The sequence below is a fragment of the Protopterus annectens genome, chromosome 5.part0 (assembly GCF_019279795.1).
Source record: "Protopterus annectens isolate FY-2018-M chromosome 5.part0, PAN1.0, whole genome shotgun sequence".
Taxonomy (NCBI): Eukaryota; Metazoa; Chordata; order Ceratodontiformes; family Protopteridae; genus Protopterus; species Protopterus annectens.
Window position 1 is genome coordinate 940113190 of NC_056735.1, and position 16762 is coordinate 940129951.

Below are 16762 nucleotides of genomic sequence, written 5' to 3' on the forward strand. Positions count from 1 at the left end.
TGAATATCTGTAATTATGATTGTATGAGTAAGATAATGTGCTGATAGACTGATATGTACTTACAATACCTACTAGGAGTTGGGAAAAGTTATATTGCTGAGTAGCTCAACTGATTAATCACCAGATCTGTGGTGTGTGAAGCTCCGAGACTTTGAGTTCAAAACCCATGTATACTATTTTTTTAATTGTCTTGCACATATATTAATTTCTTTGCATTAATTCATCTTCTGTGATACTGTAGGATGGTCAGATGCTGTATTACTACAATGTGTGAACATGTTTTATTGTCATTGTTCAGTAACACATACCGTAAGCCATGGATGGCTAAGCATGTATATATTATCTGCAAGCAACCAGGAGTATTCATTTTAATGCAAAGATTGCCATTGAGATGAGATTGCTTCTTTTACAGATATACTTAACCCTATAACCTCACGGTTACTGTATTAATTACTGTAAACATGCACTATCTTCTTTCTGCATTAGAGATATGTGAGTAATGCAGGTGGAAAGACACTAAAGATGAATGCTAATGTAATTAAATTTGTCTTAAAGCATGTATGTATGTGGAGTAAGGAAATGCAGTATAGCAGAAGGAGGTTGCTGTCTTGATACAGCCAAGCACTGTACTGATGGCTGTTGGTGGGTTCAGTTCTCATATCATTCCTTTTTCCATCCTTTGTTCTTCATAAACTTCCTCATGTTAAAGCACATACTCCATGTAAGCCATTTAATTATTTGTTTACCAGGGTAGAGCAATGATCTCTATAGACTTTTTTATCCCACTCAGCCAGGGACTGGTGTCCGGCTAAGTGACTTGCTCAGAGTCACACAGTTAGGCAATGGAGTTGGAAGAAATGAAACCTTGCATCTCTGGGGCACAGAAAGCACCTCCTTAACCCTCTAAACCATCTGCCAACAGCCACGAATAAAACATTCAGTTGGTGTCCACAAGGCCTTTTTACCAACAATCATTGTATAATTATGGAAAAATGTAAGCATCATAGACTTTGTTACCCTATCACATGTCTGCATATGCTTGTGACCTTTTTATGGGGTAGAATGTACAGTATATGTACATACACACAGAACTAAATATATATATATATATATATATATATATATATATATATATATATATATATATATATATATACACACATATATATATATATATATATATATATATATATATATATATATATATAGAGAGAGAGAGAGATGTATGCATATATATATATATATAAAGAGAGAGAGAGATGTATGCATGTAGAGATACACACACACATTATATACATTTATATATATATATATATATATATATATATATAAAAACACTTTGGAACCTCGAAATACTGAAATGTCGTATTTCAGTATCTTGGGATCAGTGTTGAATCTGCAGATGCACAAAACTGCAGAATATCGAACGTAGAAATGTCAAATCCACAGTACTGATGGCATGTTAGGTAAGTGTGGTGTTTGTAAGGGTTTTGGGGAGGGTTTGTGTGTTTGTGAGTGTGTCGGGGAGTGTTAGGTGTGGGTTAGGGTACATAGGTGAGAGTGTTAGTGTGTCAGTATTGAGAGTGGTGGTGTTTGTATCTGTGTGATGTGCATTTATGCGAGGGTGTGTGTGGAATGTATGTTGGTGGGTTTTATGTGTGTTGGTGTTTAGTGTGACCTCAGAGTTAGTATATATAAGTAGGGAGGGTGTGGGGCTGCAGTCCCCAACATGGGTGGTGCAGGGGCGCTTAACCCCCCCTGCTTATAGTAAGTGTGCGTGTTTGTGTTGTTGTGCGGAGGTAGGTGCAGTTTTGTTTGTGTGTGTACTTTAACAGTCGCGGTTTTGGTTTTCATTTTTTTTGAGTTTTCGGCTTTATAGTCTCGAAATACTGAAATTCGATATTTCAGTATTTCAAGATTATAAAGTGAATCTATATATATATATATATATATATATATATATATATATATATATATATATATATTTATACATATACAGTGATGTATACATGCAGCTATATATTTTCATGAATTATGTTTTTATACATCTATATATGTATCTGCATATGTATTTTATTTCATTAGCTGTGCAGTTACTTATGCTGCAGTCTTTGTACTCCTCATAGATGGATATGGGGTGCATGATGCCTTTGTGCATGCAAATCCCTACTTAATGCTGTACATAAACCATTAAAATTTTTTGTGATGAAATTCACTGCTCATGCTGATGACCAAATAATTCTTCATATGTAATAAAGAAGGACTTATGTACGTTGTACCTGCCATAAACTTACATATAGAGCAATTAATATGTGATGTCCATCTCTTTCAACTTTCTTGTTTAAAAGCCTGTGTTTGCGCTTGTTTCCCACCTTTCCTGTAACTAGTCTAATCCAGATAAAGATTTGCTGTATCCAGGACTGTTTGAAGCCATTCTGTGTTGGAGGGAAGCCTTCTAGCTTATCAGTGGGAGTGGTAAGCACCAGGTAGCCTATCTATCACAAGAGTAGTTTCTGGCCCAGAAATTGTAGTTTATTTGCCTTTTGGCAGTTTTTCCATCTCTTTCAACTTACTGGTTTAAAAGCCTGCATTTGTGCTTGAGTCCAGTCTTTCCTGAAACTAGTCTAGACCAGATACAGATTTGCTATATCCAGGACTGTTTGTAAGCTTCTGAGCCCCCCGAGCCTTTCTGTGTTGGAGGGAAGCCTTCTAGCTTATCAGGGGAGAGGTACGCACTAGGTAGTTTATCTACCACAAGAGTGGTTTCTGGCCCAGAAATTGTAGTTTATTGGATCTCTTTCAACCTTTTGGTTTAAAAGCCCACGTTTGCACTCATTTCCCACCTTTCCTGTAACTAGTCTAGTCCAGATACAGATTTGCTGTATCCAGCACTGCTTGTAAGCTTTTGAGCCCCCCCCCAAGCCTTTCTGTGTAGGAGGGAAGCCTTCTAGCTTATCAGTGGGAGTGGTAAGCACTAGGTAGCCTATCTACCACAAGATCCAGGTACAGATTCTAAGTTTTAGCCCTTGAATTTGCTTATTCATGCTCAGCACTTGTTCAGAACTTGTTGTTAGCACTAAATAAACTACAAATTACTACAGCACTAAACCTTCCTCTTTACCTAGAAGAAAACAGTTTTTGTACTTACTTTCCTCATTTGCTTAGAGAGAAACAGCTCTTATACTCACTTTCCTCACTTGTCTAGAGAAAAGTAGTTTTTTATTCAGGCATGTCCAAGAGTCAGCTCCCAGTGTTCTCTCCTGTCTATCTGATGAATCTGGGCATCTTGAGGCAATATAGCAATTGCCTCATGTACACAGACAACCCTCTCCTCCTACCACTCAACACCACAACTTGTGAGAGATGCACTTATCTAACCAAGCTGGAGGTAAAGCCCTCTCCAACCATGACTGCACTTGACAGTCAAGAGGAGAAGGTAAACACTTGCACCACACCACACTTATCACATAGTCCCATTAAACCTACACCACCATAATCCACACATAGAAACACAAAAACATTCACTGAGGCTCTCAATAATAACCTGCTCATGTAACAGAGACCTTCAAAGCAGAAACGCAAGCAACCTCCACCCCGCTAATGCAACCCAAATGACACATAGCCCACAGACTCAGTGTGCCAGTAAACCACAGCCCATAAGGCAAACCAACTTACCCAACACACTAGTCATAGGTGACTCTATAGTCAGGCACACTGATGTCCCACTCACCAGGCTAAACAAGGAGAAGGTTACTGTCAGGTGCCAGTATCCGCCACATAACCCATGCACTCAGGTCACTCCACAAGTACAAATATGACTCTGTCATTGTCCATGTTGGTGTGAACGACCCGAAATATACCTCCCTGGACTACATGAAAAAATACATGGAAGAGCGCTCCGATATTGTAGCCCAAGCAGGTATGACCCTAGCCCCAAGCAGCATCCTGCCATCACCCAGAATGATACCGCAGTACAAGGACAAAATGACTGACTTCAACAACTGGCTAAGCTTCTGGTGTCATTCTATGGGGATCCAGTATCTCTCTGCCTGGGAAGACATGGTTGACAGACCACGATGATTTGCCAGAGATGGCCTGCACCTGTCACCCCTGGATACCAGATACTGGCTAAGGCTCTTGCTGCCCCTATAGTGCCTTTTTTAGGCAAGGTTCAAATGACAAATTCACCACCATAACAGAACAGGCAAGCAAAACCTGAGAGTAATGCTACTCAATGCTAGAATTCTAAATCTCAAAATGCACTCACTCGAGGCACTCCTTAAAATGGAGAACATTAGTAGCTGTGCAGTGACTGAGACCTGGTTCAAGGATCTAGAGACCACCCCTGCATTACCAGGTTATAACTCATACCACACTTTTCGGCCATCTAACCTGGACCAGAACACCAAAGGCGGAGGTGTGTCCATATTCATTAAGGATATCCACACCTTCAAGCTAGTTGTGCAGCATAATGCATCCGAGGTTATCCAAGTGCAATTAATTCTGGGCAAAACTGCAATCCAAATTGTAGATTGCTACAGATCCCCCACCATGCCCCAGGGTTCCCACTACTCTTTTCTTGATATACTGGAAAATATTAGGGTTCAGCCAAACACAATAATAATGGGTGATTTCAACTACCCCACCATTAACTAGGGAAACTACTCATGTACCAACTCCTTTGCTCAATGCTTTCTAGAATTCATAAATTCCAATGCCTTGGATCAACTTATCCACACCCCCACCACGGGCAACAATTTCCTAGACCCGGTCATTACCAACATGAGCAACCAGTGTTCCACACCTGAAATCAACTCTTCATTGGTCAGATCCGACCATAAGCTAATCACCCTAGATATCCACATCCCACCCCCACCAACCATTAATGAAACCATGGTAAAAAAATTCTCCAAAGCCAACTTCATGCTTTTTAAGACAGAAGTGGCGAACTTCATGACATCCATGCAGATGGATAATACAGTTATGACTGCTGAATCCTACACAAATGCATATTATTGTGGTTGCTTTGACTTGTTTTTATTGTTTGCTATGAAGAAGCTCTGTTGAGACGAAAGCGTGGAATAAAGTTTTTATACGCTAAGATACCTGCTTTCTAGTCTTCATTGACCATCAGTACCACAGTCTGGTGTTTCTTGTTGTGTATTTGGACCTTGGTTACATGCTTTATCAGTTTTTTTTTTTGCTGTGTGTTTTCTGATGGCCGAGATGGAAAGTGATCCACTTTTGGATGTCACCATACATCCTACACCTTCGGTTGGTGAAAATGGTATTTTTCATTTGTTATTAACCTCTCTGAATGAGATTCAAAAGACTTTAAAGACTTTGGTTGCTAAAGAGAATGCTGTTGCTGAACCAATTTCTAGTTCTGATGATGAGCGTTTAACAGTGATTGACCTACATACCTCTAGTGGCTCTGAAGAGAATGGTATGCCTTCAAATGTTAACATTAAACCTGCTCAGTATAATGACATTCGTTCTGTCGTGGATAATAGGTTTGACCCATTTTTAAAGGCTTATTATAAAATCACCAAGGCCAGGATGGATGAATTTAATAACAAATGTGACAGTTTATGTAGATTGTTAAAGAAATACCGGTCTTTGGACTTACAAATCCTGTATTTTCACAGATGCATAGAGTTGGAAATTGTTCCAAAGGGCTTAAGGTTCTTCAAATGCCCTAATGGTATTTCTGTCACTGACCCGTTTTTTAGTGAACTTGCTACTTTCTTCAATACTGCGGGTCTGCAGCTGCTTAAAATTCTTATAGACAATAATCACAAGAAGATGTCCTTATTGAAACAGGACATCACTAAGATAGATGAAGAACTTTGTATGCTAATGAGAGGTTTCCACTCTGATGGTGTGTTTGATCAAATACTTAAAGAAGTCAAAACACATGAATCTAAAGTTATTGAGCGTAAACATAAACTTTTGAGGGATGTGAATGCCTATGAAGTTATATTGCCTATACCAAATTTGTTCCAGAGACAAAAAACAACCAAAATAAAAATAAAAATGATAAATTGTGTCCTACTAAAGAAAACACCCCTGTTTTTTTCCAAGAAAAGTGGATGGGTCCATTAAAACAGCTCTAACAGACCGACCTGGGCTACAAGGCAGGTCAACCAATCACAGCCTTCTAACTTGGCCCCAAGGTTTTTAATGGTGAAGAAATCAAGCATTCAGAGAATGAAAATGAGGCAGATACTGGAGAAATTTCAGTTACCAATGAAGCAACAAGTGATACTGCCTACTTCAATGCAAATTTAGCTGGTGCATGTTCTAAAACTTCAGCTTTTTTACCGAAATGAAAGAACAGAACTGTCAGGACTCGGAACATGAAGGTGAGTGGTCTACCTCTGAATCGTCAAATGACAAACAGTAAGCTCTTTTGATAATAAATTTTGCATTAGTAACTTATCAGTTGTTTGTTTTGACAAGCACCAGTTAAATGTATTAAGTTACGGCTTCAACTTCGTTTCTACAAAAAAGGCGGACGTTTCCAGAACTATAATTGACTTTAAACAGTTTGTTCGTAAGCTCAATTTAAATTATTTGCTACATCACATTGAAATGTGTAACTCTAGGTTGTGTAAACCATCTTGTTATACCCCGGCTTTGAATCAAACCCTTAAAGTGTTTGAGGAAGTTTGTATTCAGGAAATTGATTGTTTTTTTGAATAGTAAAAAGTCTGGTAGTAGACGGTATAACAATCTGACTCAACCTGAGCGTAAAGCCTTACTAAAGTTGGTTGATAGAAATGACCTGAGATACATGAAAAGTGATAAGGGGGCAACATTATGATTATGACAGTGGAACAATACAATGTTGCCATGTTTGAGTTACTTAGCAATCCTGAAGAATAAATAGAAGTGAATGTTAGGGAAATTCACCATAGTTTTCATTATATCAGATCATTTTTTTATGTAGCACTTATGAACCAAAGTTTAGATCTTAACACATACAATTTCTGTTTGGTGGAAAAACCTAGGGTTGGGACACTTTTTGGCATTCCCAAAACTCATAAATCTTTAGACCACCCTCCTTTTAGGCTGATATTTTCGGCACCATATTCAGCTACAGAAGGTTTGGCTTTGCTTATAGATTATTTTTTAAATCCTGTTGTACAAGGGCTAGGGTCCCATTGAAGGACTCTTGGAACTTCCTGGATAAATTCAGGGAGTTCACTACTACTTTTTCTACACATGTGAGAGACATATTATTTTTACAGTGGATGTGGTTTCATTGTTCACTTGTATTCCACACCAAACAGGTGTAGAAGCAGTTAGGGAATTTATTTCTTCATATTCCAAACTTGGGGCTGAACAAATTGGTTTAGTGTGTAGTTTTTTTGGAAATAGTGTTGGAACACAATTTTTTTACCTTCAATGGGCATTTTTTCAGACAATGTAGGGGGGTAGCTATGGGGTCCTCTGCATAGGGTCCCCATATGCAAACATTGTCATGGCATGGTGGGAGGCTACTGTTCTCTCTAAATTGAGGTCATCATACCATATACATTTTTATGCCAGGTTTGTAGATGACCAATTTTTGTTCTAGAGGGTAATAATGGCGTTTGTGAACAATTTCTTCATGACCTTAACTTAAGGTCCGGTTTTTGTGCAATTTGTCAAGAGCGGTTATGGACATCAGATTAACTTTTTAGATGTCAGTCTTGGTTGGAATACAGTTTCTGGATGTTTTGATAGTAAGATCTACAGAAAGGAAACCTTTACAAATGGTTACTTACATTTTAAAAGTAACCATCCTTTCTTTATCAAAAAGAATATCCCTAAGGGACAGTGCATCCGGGCCTGCTGGATGACTACTTCCTATTCAGATCTGCAAGAAGAGTTTTCTAGAATTACCTCTATGTTTTTAGACAGGGGTTATAGGTTCATAGGTTCATACTAGGCTGTCTGCCCTAGGGCATTTATAAGCCTAGCCAGTGTGTGTTTGGCTTTCGCCACCCATTTTAAATTAATTTTGCTATGCCCTTTTTCGAGGTTAGTATACTGTGCCTCTGTCTAACAGTGACACAGAAGTGATACCCGGGGTAAACCTACTATCTCCCATCCACTCATCAAGATTCCTCTTGAGGAGAGTCAATGAGGGACTCTGCCTTATGATATGGATTATCTCAATGGCCTGCAACTTGACATTTTGGATAAAAGGAATAGGTTTTATCCAGCTCTACTCAAACATCCCTTTGTTAGTAAACAAGTTATTGGAACCAACAGATCTATTAATAGTACTGTCTGTAATTTGGATAGGACAGTGGATTGTAAAGGTATAAGAGAAATTGTTCAGAAAAACTGGAAGATTGTGGAGGGTAACAGTGACTTACATAACGTCTTATGCTCTAGACCCAACTTTGTGTATAGAAATAAAAGCTGTCTTAAAAATGTCCTTGAAAGAAGTAGTAGTAAGGCAAACAAGTGCATTGGGAATGTCAGAATGAGGATGTTTAAATGTGGTCATTGTAATTTTTGTAGGTTTATTTCAGAAGGACCGTACATTTCCCTACCACACCTGGGATACACTATACAAGTACCTGGTCATTTTTCTTGTGGAAGTCGGGGATTAGTATACATCGGGTTATGCAATGGCTGTAATTCACATTAAGTGGGGATGACAACTCATACTTTAAAAGAGCGTATTAGAGAACACGTATATAGTATTAAAAGCAAAGATTTAAATAATGCTTTATGCAAACACACTATAGAGTGTACAAAATATAAAACATTTTTATTTTCTATTTTAGAGGAAGTGCCTGCTGATCCTAGAGGTGGTGATTATAAGAATATTGTGGAACAAAAAGAAACTGCTTGGCAGATTAGATTAGGGGCTGACAAAAAGCCCGGTCTAAATGATGCGATTAACATCAAATGTTTTCTTAAATACAGGAAACTCACTCTTAGGAAGTTTTAATTTATTTTCTGTGGCTCCCTGACAGTTTTATTTCCCAGTGCAGGCTGCTTTAAAAAATTCAAGTGTGCTTTTAATTAATGAATTGCTTTGGATTTTTTATTGGCTCACACAGTTTTAAACTAGGTATATTATTGTGGTTGCTTTGACTTGTTTTTATTTGTTATTCTGAAAAAGTCTTGTTGAGACAAAAGCATGGAATAAAGTTTTTATATGTTAAGCTACTTGCTTTCCAGTCTTCATTGACCATCAGTACCACTGTTTTGGAGTTTCTTAGAGAGTAAAATCCCATGAGTGGAGGAGCTGCCTGGTCAGCCTCAGTAAGAAGCTAAGATCCCTTATAAGATCCTCCAAAGCTAGCTATGAAAACAAAATCACCACTGATTCTACGGGCAACCACAAAGCATTCTATAGCTATGTCAAGAATATTAATGGCAACACCCAGATCTGCTCTGGGTTACAGCACAATGGCATGAAAATTACAGAGCCAACTGATATTGCCAACATCCTGGCAGACAGGTTCAGTGCTAACTTTACCCCCCTCTCACCCCCTAAAGGGCCCATATTGATACAGGAAGAATGCAGAGTCCCTGTAATTACATCTATGCAGGTAAAAGCTGCACTATTTAAAACAAAAAACACAGCATCCATGGGCCCAGACAACATCCCAGGCTGTGTTTTACATGAACTTCAGAATGAACTGGCTCCCCACCTAAGCACTATGTTCAATCATAGTCTCACGTCAGGCTTTATGCCCACTGAATGGCACACAGAAACAGTTATCCCACTTCACAAAAGGGGAGCCACCACTGATCCTGGGAACTATCGCCCTATTAGCCTGATGAGCCTGGTCTGCAAGGCCATGGAATGTATCATCATGGAACTCATAAACAAAGACATTGGTAACCTCCAAACTCTGGACCCCACCCAGTTCAGGTTTGTGAAAGGCAGATCATGCCTTCTGAACCTGATTGATGTCTTTGAGGCAGTCAGCAAAGCCGGAGATGAGGGTAAGGTGGTTCACACAGCCTATCTTGACCTTGCCAAGGCTTTAGACACCACCCCCCCATTCTGGAGTTATAGCTAAACTCACTAAACCAGGTATAAATCCCTATGTCACAGGATGGGTTGTCAACTGGCTCACTGACATAACCCACACGGTAAAAGTTGCAGACTCCAAATCTGATTTCAAACCAGTGACAAGTGGAGCGCCACAGGGTTCAGTCCTGGGACCTCTCCTGTTTGGTATCTACTTCTCTGAAGTACAGGCTAACACAGAAGGCCTCTGCCTAATGAAGTTCACAGATGACTGCAAACTAGGAGCCATAGTCAAGTCACCAAATGATGTGGACATCCTACAGAAGGGCCTCACTGAGACAGATGCTTGGTGTCAGAGGCATGGCCTCAAGCTCATTGCCAAAAGTGCATTGTCATCCCCTTTGGTAAAAACTTTGTACCCATGAACTACCACATAAATGGCAGTCTACTTAATGCTGAATGTATGATAAGAGACCTTGGGACCCAGGTGGACAGTAGTCTCTCCTTTGAGAATCACATCACCACAGAAGTCAAGAAATCCTGTGTGGCACACCTCATCATAAAAGGGTTCTCATCCAGGAAAAAAGAGGTCATTGTTCCCCTCTACTCAGCACTCATTATACCCATTATAGAGTACAACTCCCCTTTTGGAATGTTCCTCACAAGACATCTGCAGCAACTGGAAAGGCCACAGAAGTACCTCACAAAGAGGATTACTGGCCTTAAACAGATGCCCTACACTGACCATCTCAAAAAACTCCAGCTTTACCCTGTAGCATATCACCTACTTCGAGGAGATCTCTGCCTAACATATAAAGCTATGTTAATCCCAGAGCTGTTGGACATGCTACACATTAAGAAATTCCAATCCCTCCGAGCTACATGCTCTAGGGACCTATCCTTGTCACCACAATAAACAGGACATGCTGGAGGGATAGATTCCTGTCCCAGAGACTTCCTATACTCTGGAACAAGCTACCCATCTATGTCAAGCAAAGTTCCTCATTAGCAATCTTCAAGAAAAATCTTGATGAGTGGATGGATGGGAAACAGGAAATACACCCCGGGGATCACTTCTGTGGCTCTGCTTGACAGGGGCACAGGAAATTAACTTTCTTGGGTAGCATAAGCCAGGGAACCTTGTTGGCCAGGCTTACTTGGTTTGAAACTAGATTCTTTTAGATTATTGTCATTTTTCATAGCATACAAGATTATTCTTCACTGATGTGTAAATATCTCTATGTGGTAATTATACAGGGTCTTGCCTTAGAATGCATTAATCTATAAAGTGCATATTCTGACTTTATTTTACAAACTGATGCTATTTTCCATTATATGCTGCATAAAAACATAAAACAACAACATTGCTGTGTAACATTTTCAATTTTTTTACATATTTTTACAGGTGCTGAGGACAGAAAACAGCCACGTGCATTGAGCAAATGGACAGAACAGATGGAGGAGCAGTGATAGTATCGCTTCCATGTATTTATTTTTGCTGCCATGGTTGTTCCCTTATTATTAATATCCCTTCAGTGCTTTCATACAGGACTGTTTATGCAGATGGCAGTGGTAAATGAAAATGTTTATACAAGCTTCCCATAATAAAATATGAAGCATATATCCTATGTGTAACAGTTGTGCTGACCTCATGATTAAATTTTACCTTCCAGGTTTTAGTGTGCTGATACAGTTAAAACAATCTGCTGTGAGGCAAAATTAAGTTTACTGACACCATCTAAATGATAGTCACCTGTACTGTAATTCTCCTTTGTGGATAGCATCTTTGTTGCTGATAATAGAGCCAACAGTGCCTGTGTTATTGCTCCTTTGTTATTATAGATTGTGGGCAGTTTTATATATTATATATGTTTACTACTGAAACCTTGAAACTGCCTCTGTTGATCAGCTTCAATGTCAAACCAATATCTTGAAAATTGCAACAATGAACAAGCAGGAAACTTAACATGAATACATCGACTCTCATAGTTTAATGTATTCAACATAGCAGGAGGTGATATCAGTCACCTAAACTATGCACTGTCATGTACCATGACACTCTAGAGTCAACAGTACATCACTTTTACTATTTTGTGTGGGGCAAGTCCCCTGCACCCCCACACCCCCTGCAAATTATATATACCAACTCTGACATCACACTACAGTGAGGAATGGGTAATTCCCTGTTCCTCACAAAACCAGGATCTCTACTCAAAACTCCCTTTCCAGCAACAAACAACTGCTCTAACACTAAAATTAATACTTCAAATCCCTAACAGGAGAAACTCAACTTGGATCCCTAGTAGTAGTAGTCTTCTTTCGGCTTTTCCTGGTTAGGGGTCGCCACAGTGGAACTCCGGTCCGCTAATGATTGGTAGTTGATTTTTACGTGCCGAGTTACCAGCCGTGATGCACAACCTTCAACGAAGGTATGCCCATTCATGCATGTCTCCACGCAGAAGACGGTCTAGCTGAGAATCAAACTGGACAGCGTCTTACTGTGAGGCGACAACGCTACTATTTTCACAAAAATAACAATAGCAACCTTCCCAAATGAACCTGCATTCTCCTACCTCTCTAATATTTAAATTACTATTTGAACTCAAACCATGCTCCCTCTTAGCTGATAACCTCCCCTCTGAGTACTTGAAACTCAGTGCAGAGGCAATAGCCTATCTCATTAGCATATTAATTAACCGATCCATCTCAGAATCCACAGTCCCAAAACTTTTGAAGAAATCCATAATAACCCCACTTCACAAAGGAGGTAACACCAATGATTTAGCCAATTATTGTCCATTCTCCATTTTGCCATCTTTACCTAAGATACTAGAAAAGTGTGTACAAACACAACTTCTTAAACAACTTACTAACAATAATCTACTTGCCCCAACTCAACATGGCTTTCACCCTGCTCATAGTACAACCACATCCCTTCTTTCTTTTACTAACACTGTGAGCAAAGCTCTGGATAATGGTCTCTTAACAACAGTTGTCTTACTAGACCTATCCAAAGCTTTCAACACAATGTCACATGCTAAATTAATACAACTTTCAACAGTAGGATGCTCCAAACATACCCTTACCTGGTTTAACAATTATCTAGACAATAGACAACAATCTGTGAGATTGCAAAACACTCTATCTGGTTAGCTGGTCAATAAAACAGAAGGCCCAGAATCCTTTCTTGGACCTTTTCTTTTTAATGTATTTATAAATAATCTCCACACAGTCTCCTTTCAGAGCTCACTCATCCAACATGCGATGATTCTACTATTATATCCTCATCTAACAATTTCCCAAATCTTCTTAAAATAACACAAAACTCATTTACATCAATAGAAATGTTGCTCAATGAGGCACAATTACTTTTAAATCCTAAAAATCCAAGTTATTAGTCTTCTCATCCAAGCCAATTCCTCAAGATTTTAAAATCTTTTCCAAAAACAGGACTGAAATAGAAGTAGTGACTACTGCAAAACTACTAGACATTACTATAGATAATAAACTTTCCTTTGAACATCATATACTTAATGCAATAAAAAAAACTCACTTTAAATTAGGCAAACTTTACAGGCACAGGTACTATATAGATACTCCCACAAGAACAAAATTAGCAAGTACTCTCCTACTCCCCTCCTTCCTATACAGCTCCCCCATTTTACAAACCTTCCCACATCCCTAAGTAACATATTGGAATCATGCTATTATAAAATTGCTAAATTTGCCTGCGGTCTACCAAACTGCATACACCTCTGCCAAGCCATCAAAACATTAAATTGGCTAGACTTCTCCCCTCTACCTTCAGTACATACAACTCTCGCTCATAACTTAACATTCCACCCAGAAAACTGCCCAGCACTTTCAAATATCTTACAATCCTACACCCTTTCCAGAAACTTAAGATCTTCTAACAAACAACTTCTATGAGTTTCTAAACCTAACAAGAGATCTGGACAAAATTTATATTCCTATACCATAGCAAAATTATGGAATGACCTACCCTCTCTTATTACACTACTTGACTCTATGCAAAACTTCAAACATACCCTAAAAAATCACTTTCTCAAAACCCAAACCTGACTTTGCACCCAAATCCAAAGACTACCATAGATCTAATCCTGGTGTCCTGCTGTTTCAACTTACTTTTCTTCCTAAACACGCTATATGCTACCTTTATCATTCATTAACTTTACCTCATACCATCTGTTGCTCTTTTATCACACTGTAAAAAAAAAAAAAAGGATTGACGTAAACTGTTGTTTATTACACTATACAATATTATCCACCATTGACATTTAACCCAATTCTATAAAACTCCTTAGTTTTCTTATGACTAAGTTGTACTTGTATAATGTCAAAAACTAACCTTTATTTTATATTTTATAATTGTACATAGTAACACTGTGTAATCTTAATTTTAACGTGGAGCTTTTCTCCCCAGGCCTCCACTGAAAATGGGTTTCTGACCCAGTGGACTTCCCCAGTCAACAAATGTTAATAAATAAATAAATAAATACTCGAACTACACTACCCATGTAATGTAATGTAGTCAATGTATTTGGGTTCCAAAAACTGCCTCTTGGAAAAATTTAAGTCGACATTGTCATTCTCAATCGACTGCAGTTCACAAATTTAATTGTAAACCTATATATATATATATATATATATATATAATCTGTATATATATATATATATATATATATATATATATATATATAAAACACCAGTGTTTTGTTGTTTTTTCAGCTCCTGTTTTATTGTTTCTTTACCAGTATGTGTTGGGACTAACGCATATATATATATATATATATATATATATATATATATATATATATATATATATATATATATATATATATATATACATATACATATATGGGACAGCAGTGCTCTGTTAATTTCATTGTTTGCATATTTTGTCTGTTTAGTTGTTGGATGGGTGTTAGTCATTTCATCTTGTCTGTGTTGGTGGCAGAGTATTTTTACTATGTTGTGGTTGGGTTCTGCTCTTCATGCACATAGATGTAGGTAGAACTGTATGCGTGTTGTTACACTTAGTATCATTGTGTATGCATTTGGACATTGCTATATCAAGATGCTCTTCTGAGGTGCATCATGGTATTGGAGTCTGCACAGTTATGTCGGAAATGAGCATATGCTGTTTCATGCTGAATGCAACTATTTCTTTATAGCCTCCATGTGTTGTATATAGGTAATTACATATAAAAGCGATGTTTCCACAATATAAATGTACATAACGTTACATATATCTGAATGTGGAAATACTGTATATTGTGAGTACAATACCTTCCCTTGTTTTTATGTGACAGCTGTTTCAGACATGTTCAGTACTATTAGACATAACATAGTCATTTTCCATCCCACTTATAACTCTTGGCTATGTGTTACACATCTGAATGTTTTATGTATATGTTTATGTGCATCTTTGTGTCCTATAGCATCATAGGCCTGTAGGTGTACTGTGCATGTAGGATAGCTATGGCACCATGATAGGCTGTCACACACCTGTGGTTCATATCCACACACTGTGGTGGTTATTCTGGTATTTTCACCTCTGTGCAGTCTTGATTAATGTGACATGCATTCTCATAATATATATTCCATTCTTCCTGCATACCTGTTAATGAACAGGCCTACCGATGTTCATTTTTGTGTTTCTTTGTTATTTTCTAATCATACCATCTCAACCATGTAACAGAAGAAATATTGACAAATCCAAAAATAATGGAGGGGGGTGGCAAAGGCCTAAAAATTAGGGCAAATTTTAAGTGTTATTCTTATAAACCTAAGAGGTTGCTAGAATAAAAGGTGTTGCGTTAGCATGCATTTTCTGGAGGATATGAAGTCTGATATCCAAATGACTGCCATTCTACAAAAGGAGGAGTCTCTGAGACACAAATCTGTCCTGCCAACAAGTCCTATTGATGTCACAGACCAAGTTGAGGTCTCACGTGCGGGTTACTCGAGTAGAGCTTGACTTGTAGATAGGCAGCAGTTCCATCAGGGTGGGGTCTGAGATTGCTTTGTATGCAAGACAGAGGTCACCTCTGAGGAGTCTGTAGGAGATTGAGTAGAGGGACAGGGCTTTTTGCCTATCTGTGTAGGGTAGGTGTTTGAGGCCCTGGATTCTCTGGGTAAGGAATCTCTGTGGTCTCTCCAGCTGCTGCATGTGCTTTGTAGGGTACATGCCGAAAGGGGCATTGCATTCAATAATTGGTCTTATAAGGGAAGAATACATGGGTGTTATGACCACCTTTTCCTTGGATGAGATACCCTTACTAATGAGGTGGGCCATGTAGAAAGCTTTCTGTACACTGGAGGCAATATGGTGGTCAAAAGTCAGTTTTCTATCAACCTGGGTTTCCAAGTCCCTCACGACTGATTGCGTGCTTAGTTCCTTATTATCAATGTGATCATTTGTGGGAATGTCATCCTCCCCAAAAAGGATGATGATGCATTTTTTGGCATTCAGTTTGAGGTCGTGTTTCTGGCACCAGTCATTTGTTTGAGTGAGACCCTCTTGGAGGATGTCCACATCACTAGGGGAATTGATGACAGCACCCAGCCTGCAGTTATCTGCAAACTTGGTCAGCCATAGCCCACTAGATTTGACCTGCACCTCTGAGAAGTATATCCCAAACAGCAGAGGCCCCAAGACTGATCCCTGGGGTACACCACTTGTTATGGATCTACTACTTGAGGTGGCTTCCCCTATTATTCTAAGTAAACATGTAGGGATGACAGAGGTGT